The 11,981-nt window shown below is 41.8% G+C and overlaps 1 protein-coding gene and 1 pseudogene across 1 annotated transcript in view; one reads left to right on the plus strand and one right to left on the minus strand.

Moving 5' to 3' along the window:
- LOC102475297 (calsyntenin-2) overlaps window positions 1-11,981 on the minus strand; it is a 419,364-nt gene that overhangs the window by 176,824 nt on the left and 230,559 nt on the right. The window lies entirely within an intron of this gene.
- On the plus strand, window positions 921-2,201 carry LOC102471478 (lathosterol oxidase pseudogene; annotated as a pseudogene).

The raw sequence follows: 11,981 nt of genomic DNA on the forward strand, positions 1-11,981 counted from the left end.
AAAGAAAATCGCTTCAGCAAATCTTGCTGAGAGAATTAGATATCCATCTGCAGAAGAACAAAACTAGACCCTTATCTCTCACCACTAAGAAAAAAAAAAGACTCAAAATGGATTGAGGATCTAAACATAAAACCTCACACTATAAAAATACTGGTAGAAAACACAGGAAAAGCTCTGAGTAGGCAAAGACTTCTTAAAGAAGACATCCAAAACTCAAGCAATTGTCCTTCAAATAGACAAATGGGACTATATTAGGCTGAAAAGCTTCTGTACACCCAAAGAAACAATACGTAGAATGAGAAGACAACCCTCAGTGTGGGAGAATATATTTGCAAATTATACCTCAGATAAGAGACTGATAATCAGAATATACAGGGAACTCAAGCAGCTTACCCACAAAATAAAAATCAATCCAATTAAAACATGGGAGAAGGAGCTGAACAGACAATTCTTCAAAGAAGACATATGAATGGCTCAGAATCATATACAAACATGCTCAGATTCTCTTTTCATAAGAGAAATGCAAATCAAAACCACAATGAGGTACCATTTACCTCCAGTCAGAATGACTAAAGTTAAGAAAATAAATAATGCTAAGTGCTGGTGACATTGTGGTGAAAAGGGAACTCTCCTACACTGTTGGTGGGAATGTAAACTAGTACAACCACTTTGGAGAACAATAGGAGATTCTTTAGAAATGTACAAATAGAACTAGCGTATGACCCAGCAACTCCACTTTTAGGTTTTTACAGAAAGGATAGAAAAACCCTCAGTTGGAGAAACACTTGCACATCCATGTTTATTGAAGCATTATTTACAATTGCTAGGACATGAAGTCAAACCAAATGTCCAAAAATACATGATTGGGGAAATCTCTGGAACCACATCGTTGGGAGCAGAGACCTTCTTCAGGGGCCAAGATGGATCTCAGACTCGGTGTTGCAGATTATTTTTTACCCCATATGCATATCCAGCCTCCTGGCCAGTGGATGACATCTTCCAACAAACAATTAGTCTCCTGGTTGTAACAAACATTGGTGCTTATATCTTTCATTTCTTCTGTGCAACATTGAGCTATTATTTTGTCTTTGATCATGACTTAATAAAACATCCACAATTTTTAAAGAATCAAGTCTATCAAGAGATTAAGTTTATTGTCCAGTCATTACCATGGCTAAGTATTCACACTATTTCATTGTTCCTGCTGGAGCTGAGAGGTTATAGCAAATTATATGATGACATAGGAGAGTTTCCAAATGGCTGGTTTCAACTCATCTTTAGTATAATATTCTTCCTCTTTTTAACTGGCATGCAGATCTAGTGGATTCACAGAGGACTTCATCAAGACTCATGTATAAGTGCATACATAAGCCTTATCATATTTGGAAGAGTCTGACTCCATTTGTAAGTCATGCCTTCTTTTCTTTTCTTTTCTTTTCTTTTCTTTTTCTTTTCTTTTCTTTTCTTTTTTTTTTTTTTCTTTTCTTTTTTTCTTTTTCTTTTTTTTTTTTTTTGAGAGGTTTTTGCTATTAGGGTGTGTGTGCTTGCGAGAAAGACAGAGAGAGATAGGGAGACAAAAAGTGAGAAGTCACACCCCCATCACCCCCCACTTCCCCCAGGGAGAAGGATGGCCATGACGCAATCCCTTCTCCTCCATTCTTCTCTCAGGATCTTGGGCACACATGCTCACGTGTCCTGGTGTGTGTTTAAGTCACTGGATCCAGGATTCAAACCATGGTTGACTACATGGGAGTTCAGTGACAAAGCCATTACACCAACTGCTGGTCCCTTGTAAGTCATGCTTTTCACCCTATGGATGGCTTTCTTTCGCGTCTCCCTTACCACATATACCTTTTTGTCTTTCCATTGTATAAGGTGGTTTATTTGGACTTGTATGTCTTGGTTAATATCGGGGCAATTTTCCTTCACGATGGTGATTTTCATGTCCCCCAAATCTTAAAGCCATTTATTGCTAGCTCAGTTCATCACACAGACCATCACATGTTCTTTGACTGTAACTGTGGATAGTATTTTACACTGTGGGATAAAATTGGATGCTTATTCAAAAATCCTTCCTCCTTTGAGGGGAAGGAACTACTTAATTATGTGAAGAAGATGACAGAAGGAGAACGGAGCAACCATGCAGAAAATGGTATAAAAACAAAAAGCTATTCAATGGCAAGTTTACAAAGACCACGTAGATTATTGCTCATTCTTAAATATTTTTAATAAGGAGAAATAATCTAAGTGCAGCCAAGATACATAGCAAGTATACAGTATCATTATAATCTGCATTATTACTGCTGAGGAGTGATTATAATAGTAGGTCAAAGGAAGATACTGTAAGCACCGAGATTTTAACATCTTGCTTTAAATGGCAAATGTTGGTCTAAGGGACCATATGAGCCTTTCTGACCAGCAGATCAAGAATATGCATAGCCTGGCAATGATTTTAAATAAGATAGAGAATAAATTATTGTGGAGACTAGGCTGTACCCCAAAGTCTTAATCTACTCATGTTTATTAAGAAAAAATCATTGTGCTTAATAATACCAAGACTGCGGCCAGCGGATGGTGTAATAGTTACATCACTGGACTCCCATGTAGTTGACCACAGTTCAAGTCCCAGACCCAGCGGCTTAAAACTCACACTGGGCATATGTGCATGCATGCCCAAAATCCTGAGAAGAGAATGGGGGATAAATTGTGCAGTGGCCATCCCCCCTGGGGAGTGATTTCTCATTTTCTGTTTCTCTGTCTCTCTAGCGAGTGCACATGCTCTATAGCAAAAAATCTCTCTTAAAAAAAAATAATAACAAGACTAAGAACCATAACCAAGAAATACTAACATGAGGGTAGTTCCTTGTGTCAGGAATAGTTAATGCTCAGTGTTGATATGATAATGACTACTCATACTTTATTCAAATGGGAATATCAGTGTGGGAAAAAAATTCTGATATATTAGTGGTTATGTAAATGACCTAAGTAATAGCAGGCATAATAAGATTATCATCTTCCTACACACAGGAGGCTCAGTCTCTGAGGACATTGTCAAATATTACATTTTACTGATGAATAAGTAAATTAGAGTTCAAAAATAGAGTAAGGAAATTAGAGTTCAAAAACTGTGTCAATACGATCATGATTTAATCCAGATCTGAGATGATTTAATCAAAGATTTTGACAGTCTTATTTAAGATCATTATTTAATAAGTATAAAAATATGTGAATCTGAATATATTTAGAAAAAAGGAAATTTGATGCCCAGGTGTTATATTTGACATTACTCATTTTTAAAATTAAATTGATGCACTGCACTTTCATTAACTTTAAAAGTTACAAACCTGTAATTGTTTGTAAAAGGAAGTAATTGCCAACTATTTAGACCTGTCATGAAGATTTGTTTTGAAATCTTGTTCTCCATCTTCTCCCTTCACATTTTTCCACTTCCTTTGTGAAAAGATGTAACAGATACCTTCATAAAGAAATGTACATTGGGGGACCAGCAGTTAGCATAATGGCTATGTCGCTGGACTCCCATGTAGTTGACTGCGGTTCGAGTCTCGGACCGGGTGGTTTGAACTCACGCTGGGCACGTGTGTGTGCGTGCCCAAGATCCCAAGAGGAGAATGGAGGAGAAGGGATTGTGGCGTGGCCATCTCCCCTGGGGGGTGATTTCTCGCTTTCTATCTCTCTGTCTTTCTAGTGAGCACACGCGCCCTATAGCGAAAACCTCTCCAAAAAAAAAAAAAATGTACATTGTAACATAACTATATTGGAAAAACATGGTTTGGACAGGCATTCTATATGCTATTTATGTGAAATCAGTAAAGTTAATCATGACTATTAAACAATTTAGATGATTGGATTGAAAATTTGTGGCATCTGTACTCTATGGAATACTACTCAGACATAAAAAACAATGAAACTCTGACATTTGATACAAAATGGGTGAATGTGGGAGACTTAATGCTAAGCGAAGCAGGTCAGACTATGGAAGACAGACATATGTCCCCACTCAATATATAGGGCACCAATTATCTGTGCTCTACGGCAGAAACTAAAAGTTTGGAAGGTATAGTAGTAGGGAGGGCGATGGTACATACTAGAGATAAGGATAGGGGTAATACGAGGGTGGATAATGGAAGGGGGAAGGGAGGGGAACAGGGGAAGGAAAAGAAAAACGTATGCTCAACTGACAAAAAATGGAAAGCTATTTGCTGCTGCTGATGTGTATGGTGACGTCTTTGTCTTGACTGATGTGTATATAATCATGCTGGAAAAAGACATGTTATACACTGTAAAGATACATGTGATTAAATGTAATATAAAAATAAATACAATAAAATAAAAACTAAAAAAAAGAACAGATATAATCTATAAAAACTGTTTATTTCATTTATTTAAGAACTACAGGACCATTTAGGTTTTCTATTTCTTCTTGCATCAATTTGGTACATTTTATTTTTATAATTTTGTTCATGTCATTCACGTTTTCAAATTTGTTATCGTAATTATTTGTAATACCATCTTATTATTATTTAACATCTGATGTCTTCTTTTTTATTCCCGTTATAGATTACACAGGAATAAGATTATATTTTCTTTTGTTTTACCTTAACATCTTTAGCAGAGGTTTAAATTTTTATTGGTGTTTTCAAAGAACCAACAACCTCAAAGAATAAACGTTCAAGTAGTAGCAAAGAAACACAATAGATAAGTTCACTAGGGAGAAAAAATAAAAGGAAAATAACCTATAAATATCAGCTAACAAAATGTGAGAGGTAGACTGCACAGCTACAAAAGTATTTAGTAGTAGGTCTTATGAGAGATAACCTTGTGAAGACACACCAAGCAGGGTGTAGAACTGAAGTTGGGTTGCCAAGCCTAGCAGTATCTGGACAGACTGAGAAGAGGAGGGAAGGAAGAGAAGGGAGAAGGAAAAGAGGAGGAGGGAGGTCTGAGCCAAAGGCATAGAACAGACAGATTGATCAACTTGATTTCTTTCATAGGATTTAAGGTCATGAAACAGTAAATAAAGGCCAGATTACAAAGGCTGAGATGTGCAAGCCAGTGAGAAGAAGTGTGGGACATCCTGAAATTAATGGGCAGGCACAGAAGGTGTCCGGTGGATGATAGCTATAGTCCTGCAGGAAGACCACTGTGTTTGGGAGCAGAGGGAGGAGAGGCTGTGGCAGGACAGCTGTTAAAGGTGATGGTGGTCACTCAGGCCCAGTAATAAAGACCTGCAGCAGGAGCTTGCAGAAAAGTTAGAGAGATGGTTTTGGAGCCTGAATAGTCAGCAGAGGAAAGAACTGAGGGCATATGACACGTCCAGTCTATCAGGAAGGGTTCTAAAGTCCTGGCAGGTGTCAATGACCTATTTTACCACTCCAGTTCTGACAGCGAACCCCAGCCTCTTTGCTCTGACCCTTTCCCTCCTGATGGGTAAGATAAGTTGTCTTGCTCTCCAAGGAGACGATTATGCCTTCCTGACTTCCCAACTGTCAGAGACTCACATGCGATGGTGTATGTAGGTCAGAGTGATCGTGCCTTTGCCCTAGACTGGAGCTCTCTCTCTCTCCCAAGCCAACAGTACTGATTGCCAGTGCCCTTTGCACTTACAGAGCTCTTTCCCCTAAAGACGGTCTTTGCATTGTGGATGGGCTGCCTGAACCACAGGAAGATGGAGAGATTAGTTCTAGGCTTTTGGTTTCTGATTCTCCAGCTCAACATGACAGACAGCACATGACAGAGCAGCACTCAGGGCAGCCCCTTTGTGGGAGTGCAGCCACGCAGAAATCTGATCGCTTTCCATTTGAAGATGTAGTTGTTAATGCTGGCATGTTTTTATGTCTGGTGGTCGCTCAAGGAGCAGCAGGGGGAAGAGGTCATCTTTCCCCAATGCCTGAGCTTAGCTTCTCCCAAGAATAAGAATCAATAGTCCTCAGACTTCCAATGTGATTATCTTTCCTACCATCAGTGTTGGACAGTATTGTGACTGTACTTGCTAAAATATGTGCTGCTGTCTTGTCGTGGATATTATGTACATCCTCCGTTTCTTTTGTGGCTATGAACCTTGGAAAAATGCTGAGTTAGAAACAGATTTCTTAACTGCGAGATTCTTCAGAACTTGCAGTATGCTATTTTGTATCGTGAATTTCAAAGACAACCAGCGTTCCCAAGACTATGCATTCTTGGAACCATCATTTTGCTCAGCATTGTGTGGGACTAGAGCTTCACAAAGTACATTTAGGGAAGATGGCTCATCTGCAGGTTGATGGAACTGCCTGTTTTCTAAGGGTTGTTCAGACTCCCCTCCCCCTTGATGCCTCTAGAGCAGAATCTCAAACATGCAGGGGGGTTTTAGTGTATCACAACTGGTGACACTAAATTGCCTACTTATTACGTCAGTAAAATATATGGTGAAGTGTCTCCATACTATTCTGCACCTGGTCCTTTACTCTTTTTTCCCCTAAATGTTCAATCCAGAAAAAGAAAATATATTCTTATAATTTTTTTAAAGGGCAAAGAATTCATACTAAAATGTAAATGACTGAAGACTTTGCATTTGCTGGGTTACCTATGCTCATAGGTGGACTTTATTTAGTTATTCGAAAACATCAGTGCTGATTGTAGTAGGTGTACTGGTGTGAATATAACTGAGATACATACCCTAGCCATGCAAGCATCAGTGGGAGAACAAAGAACTAAGCTGCCAATTTCTCTCCTGGATGTTACACTGTAAAAGAGGTGTGCACCAAGTGCTTTAGGAGAAGAGGGGGGAACTCTTGCCTTGCCACGTAGAATGCATTCAGAGATGGTCTTCAGGAGGTGAACTCTAACTGGAAAAGTGGGAAGAGCTGCTCTAGCAACACAGAGGCTGGGAAGGAGGATGACAGGTATGCTAGGGAGAGCTGCCAGCAGCCCCACATGATCAAAGAATGGGAAGACTTTGAAGAAGTGACTGGAGATGAAGCCAGTAGGAATGGAGGGCTCATGTCAGAGAGCTCTGAGGAGATGGACTGAGGAGCGTGGATTTCATCATGAAGACTGTGAGGAACAGTGGAGCCAGGGATGAAGGCATGAGGGTTGAAGTGTGGAATTCCAGGCTGCACATTGATAGACTAAATGCTTGTCTTTTCCCAGCTCTGAGATCTGGATTGGGGGTATTCCCACCAGCTGCACAGCCTTTTCTACATTCACCCTAGGTCCCTGCACTTAGCCTTGTTCCCCCAGACTCCCCAACTATAAACCCTGTTGACACATGGGAAATATCAGCATGGTTTCTTTGACCAACCAGGACCCATGACTAAATTTCAATGGGCTATAACAGCTCTGCCCAGAGAAGGGAGAGGAACAGTGTGGGTGCTCCCTAGCTCGAGGTCTTATTTCAGACAACATGCCCACTTACTGACAATGCCAATATGAAGCTCCACAACCACAAAGTTTCTGAACACACACTGCCTGCTATTGTACCATAGCAGGTTTGATAGAGATACCCTGAAATGAATGAATGTGTGGCCCTGGGCTCATCCTATAATCTCCCTGAGCTGCAGTTTCTAGATTAATGTAAAGATTTAATTTCCCCTGCAGGCTTTCCTTAGGTAGGATTACATGGGCGATGGACATTAAGGCTCTGCTCTGAGCCTAGACTGGGACTTGGTGTGTCCAGGTATAGGTGGGCAAATGGGAGGCAGGAGCTGAAGGAAGGAAGACTCTAGAAGCAGCCAATGGTAGCCCCTGTGAAAGCCAGAGTTGATGTCTGCATTAGTTTCCCAGGGCTGCTATAATAAAGTGCTACAAAGTGGATGGGTTAAACAAGAGACAGCCCCACGTGATTGAATACATTATAGCGTTGATGTTATGGTGGCTACAAGTCTGAGAGCAAGGTGGTGGCAGGGTTGGTTTCTACTGAGCGGCATGAGGAAGGTTCTGCTCCATGCCTGATTTCTAGCTTCTGGTGTTTTTCTAGCAATCATCCCGATCTCTGCTTTCATCTTCATGTGGTGTCTTCCATGTGTGTATGTCTATATTCAAATTTCCCCTCTTTAGAAAGATTAAAGGCCTGGGACCAGCAGTTGGTTTAATGGCTATGTTACTGGACTCCCATGTAGTCAACCATGATTCGAGTTTCAGACCCGGGGGCGTAAACTCACACCAGGCTCATGTGAGTGTGTGCCCAAGATCCCAAGAGGAAAATGGAGGAGGAGAAGGGATTGCAGCATGGCCATCTCCTCTGGGGGGTGATTTCTCATTTTCTGTCTCTCTGTCTCTTTCTGGCTTTCTGGCAAGCACATGCACCCTATAAAAGCCTCTCCAAAATAAATAAATAAATAATAAAGATTAAAGGCCCAATGAGCCCCACGATGACCTCCACCTTAACTATGTATTGAGTCATCGGAAAAGTCATGATGCATTTTTGCATAGAAACAGAAAATTATGTCATGACTTTTCTGATGACCTAATACATCTGAAAAAACCCTATTTCAAAATGGATTATGTTCTGAGAAAAGAGAGGGTAGGATGGACAGTAGGGGAATGCAATGCGACTCCTAACAGGGGCTGGGCTGCCCTCTGTATGTTCATGGGAGGTACTCTGGGAACTGCAGAACCTGCTTCACACCATCTTTAGGACCAGCCTGAGTGTTGTGGTGCGTGACGTTACTAGTTACTAGCCAGGGTCCTGTCATGTGTGCTACTATGGTCATATATGCCCAGTACATAGCTGTCCTGAGTACATGACAGCTCTTTGCCCTCAGCTCCTGCTGAGCTCCCAAGTCCCTATGTTGCAGTTTCTCTCCTTAGTTCTTTGTAGATTTTTTTACCCCCCCCAAAAAAAAAAATCTTCCAGGGTCATGTCTTCCAGGCCCAGCTGCCACCTCTTCTTTTCAAAAAACAATCTACATGTGGTCTTGAACTCCTTCACTGTTTCCCATGGCATCTCAGATCCCTGACTCCAGAGGCACCTGCTGGGACTCTTGGAAGGCATGCCTCACCTGGCTTCTTTTTTCCTTTAGCAGCTTCAGTGCCAAAGGAATTACCAGTAAAATATGTCACCTCTGAGAAGTGAGAAAATTCCTGCAGAAGGTGTTTGCTAGAAAGACAGCAAAAGGTGTTGTTTCGCTTAGCAGGTGTTTAAAATTTTATGAGACACAAACTTTGTAGAAATCACAGACCTTCAGATGGGTGTTTGCTATCTGGAGTCGTCATGCTCTCCCAGCCAAGTCTCTGGGCGGTGGATGTATAGAAGGTGGTTTGGCAGAGGCAGGTTGCAGGAGGTGGGGAGAGCTGGGATGCTGGAACAGAGTATGTGTATGCTGGGATTCTGATGGGGGAAATAAAGTGTGCTCCAGCATGACCCTTGTGGGGAGCTGGGCATTTGGAAAAGCTCCCAGGAGACAATTCATCCTTGAAATGTCTATTTGCTCTTCTGCAGGCACAAATGGCTCTTTTCAGCTTTGTGTATAAGCCACTTAAGGATGTATCAGGCAGCCTGGGGTGAGGACACGCTGAATGAGTAAAGTTCTCCAAAACCAGTGGAATCATACTGGGGTCTCTCTCCTCCTTCAAACCTGACACAATGGCCTTTATGCTAGATCTGCCACATGAGTTTCATCTGGTTATAAGCTTTCTGTGATGTGTCTCTTTCTCCCTCCCCTCCTTCCCCCACTCTCTCCTTTTCATAAATACATCTTGAGCATCTACCACATGCCAGGCATTGCACTCAGTGAAGGATGTAGGATGGACACAAAGCCTTCTCAGGTCTTTGTTCTGGTGGATCAGGAAAAGCCCCCAAACTTTTAATCCTGTACTGTGCCTTGATTCCATGACTATTGACATTAACAAGACTGTCTTCTTGGGACAAGTGGCTCTCCAAATGGGCTGCATATGAGAAACACTGAGGGAGCTTACACCTGCTGAAACCAGGCCTTACCCAGGAGCAGTGGGATCGGACTGTCTGGGGAAGGCCCAGGCTGTGCATTCTAACACAGAGCCAGGGTTGAGCAGATTTGCTCTGGACCACCCTACGACCACCTGACTAACCCACGACCAACAGAGTGTGCTTCCATGGAGGTCAACCTGCCCTGCAGCTGGGACTCTCTGACTGAAGACATATCCCCATGACTCCATGGAGGAGGTATTAACTTCCAAGATAAATATGCACATTTCCATGTTGATACACAGCACACATCTACAACATAAAGTGACCGCCAGAAACCACTTGCCTACTGTTGGCTTTGCATATCACGCCTTATAGTGGAACCATCTGTGCCCATCTGTAGACCTGATCCTTCACAATGGCACAGAGGGGTTTTTATTCCTGGTGAGTGATGCAAAGCTGGGGACTTATCAACCAGCGAAGTGGGCTGAGGGAAGGATGACAAGGCAAGGGGGCTGTGGTCATTGCCCAACTATGTGACAAAACAGAAATCGAGGGTCTGTGCTGACAGATCTTCAGGGTTTTTTTTTTTTTCTTCAAAATTTTACATAAAATGAGTTTTAAATGGTGCAAAACAATCAACTTGATATTTGAACATATATCCATGTTCTTATCTATCCATATCTATTTCTCTTGTCTATACACCCATATGGACATAGATATAGATATTAATATGCAGATATATGAACATGGAGATATTCATAAATGTGTAGAGATCTGTAGGCAGATCTATAGATCTCTATCTATATATAAATAGACGAATGGATATGGATAGATATATGGATGGATATATGGATATATAGAGAGAGGGAGAGATAGACAGACAGACAGACAGATACATAGTAATGCGAGTCAGACATGCCAGCTGATCAGATCTGCTTCTGGGCTACAAGGATCACAAGCACACCCCCTAAGCAAGGCTCCATTCCCACACAAATCTTCCCTGATCAGTTACTGATGCTGGCCCCAGGTTTAACCTGTCACGTTAGAAGCAGGAAGGCCCTACACTGGCCTCCCTTTGTGCCGACTGTGAAATGCGAGTAGGAATTCATGAAGACTGGTGACATGAAAATATCTCTTACTTTCTTCATGTTGACTTATAACGGCTGCTGATGAATTTTACATAAGACAATTAAATAGCGAGCTGTAGCAATTGAAGCGCTTAGAATCCAATTGATCAATTTGCTAATTATTCCCCCTCATCTAAACAATTGGTCTTAGGTGTTGCTGGGAAACAGCACAGACACTATCTAGTTAGACATTTTTTCAATAATTTCAAAACAGCTACTAAACCTCGACAAGGCGTGGGCACCGTGACCCAGAAGAATGGCAAGACCCACCTCAAGGACTCCACACTGTCATAGAGAAGGATAAATGGTTAAGATGCCTTAATTATGTACTCTGAGGAGACAAGCTAACTAAGATGGAGCAGGAGGGCTTCCCTCTTTCTAACTGCTTTGCAGACAGCTTTCATTTTAAAGGGTACCGAAAACACTGAACAAAAATCCATGAATGATGATGCTATAAAAATAATTCTGAATTTCTTGCATCAAATGAATAGCCTGCTGTGGACAATCTGGAGGTAGTGGGCTTAGCATAAAAGCTTTCTGCCATGTCTCTGCCTACTCCCCCTGTCTAACCTCCCACCAGCTTCCCATGCAGAGGGCTTTGCGGGACCCAAGGAAGACTGATATTTTTTCACATGTGGTGAGATCCTGTTTACCTCTCTCTTTATGTAATCCCCATCTGGAACAGTAAGACTCCCAAGCAGAAACAGAAGAGGTACATAATAGTGTATTTGCAGTATTCATGAGAGTGGGTTTGAAGTGTAGAGAAACCACAGAGGAGGAAGCAGAAGCCAGGACCCAGGAACCACCCCTAGTCCTGGGACAAAGGGTGAAGAAGCAGTTGCACAGACTTGGTGTGTTAAAGACTGTGAGGAGAGGGCTACGTCTCTGACCTCTGACCCTCAGTCAAGGGCACATGGTTGGGCTGTAATGGTTGGGCATGGTGGTGAATCACTGGGCGTCTCTCTCTC

This window comes from Tupaia chinensis, unplaced genomic scaffold (assembly GCF_000334495.1).
Source record: "Tupaia chinensis unplaced genomic scaffold, TupChi_1.0 Scaffold000574_1, whole genome shotgun sequence".
Classification (NCBI taxonomy): domain Eukaryota; kingdom Metazoa; phylum Chordata; class Mammalia; order Scandentia; family Tupaiidae; genus Tupaia; species Tupaia belangeri.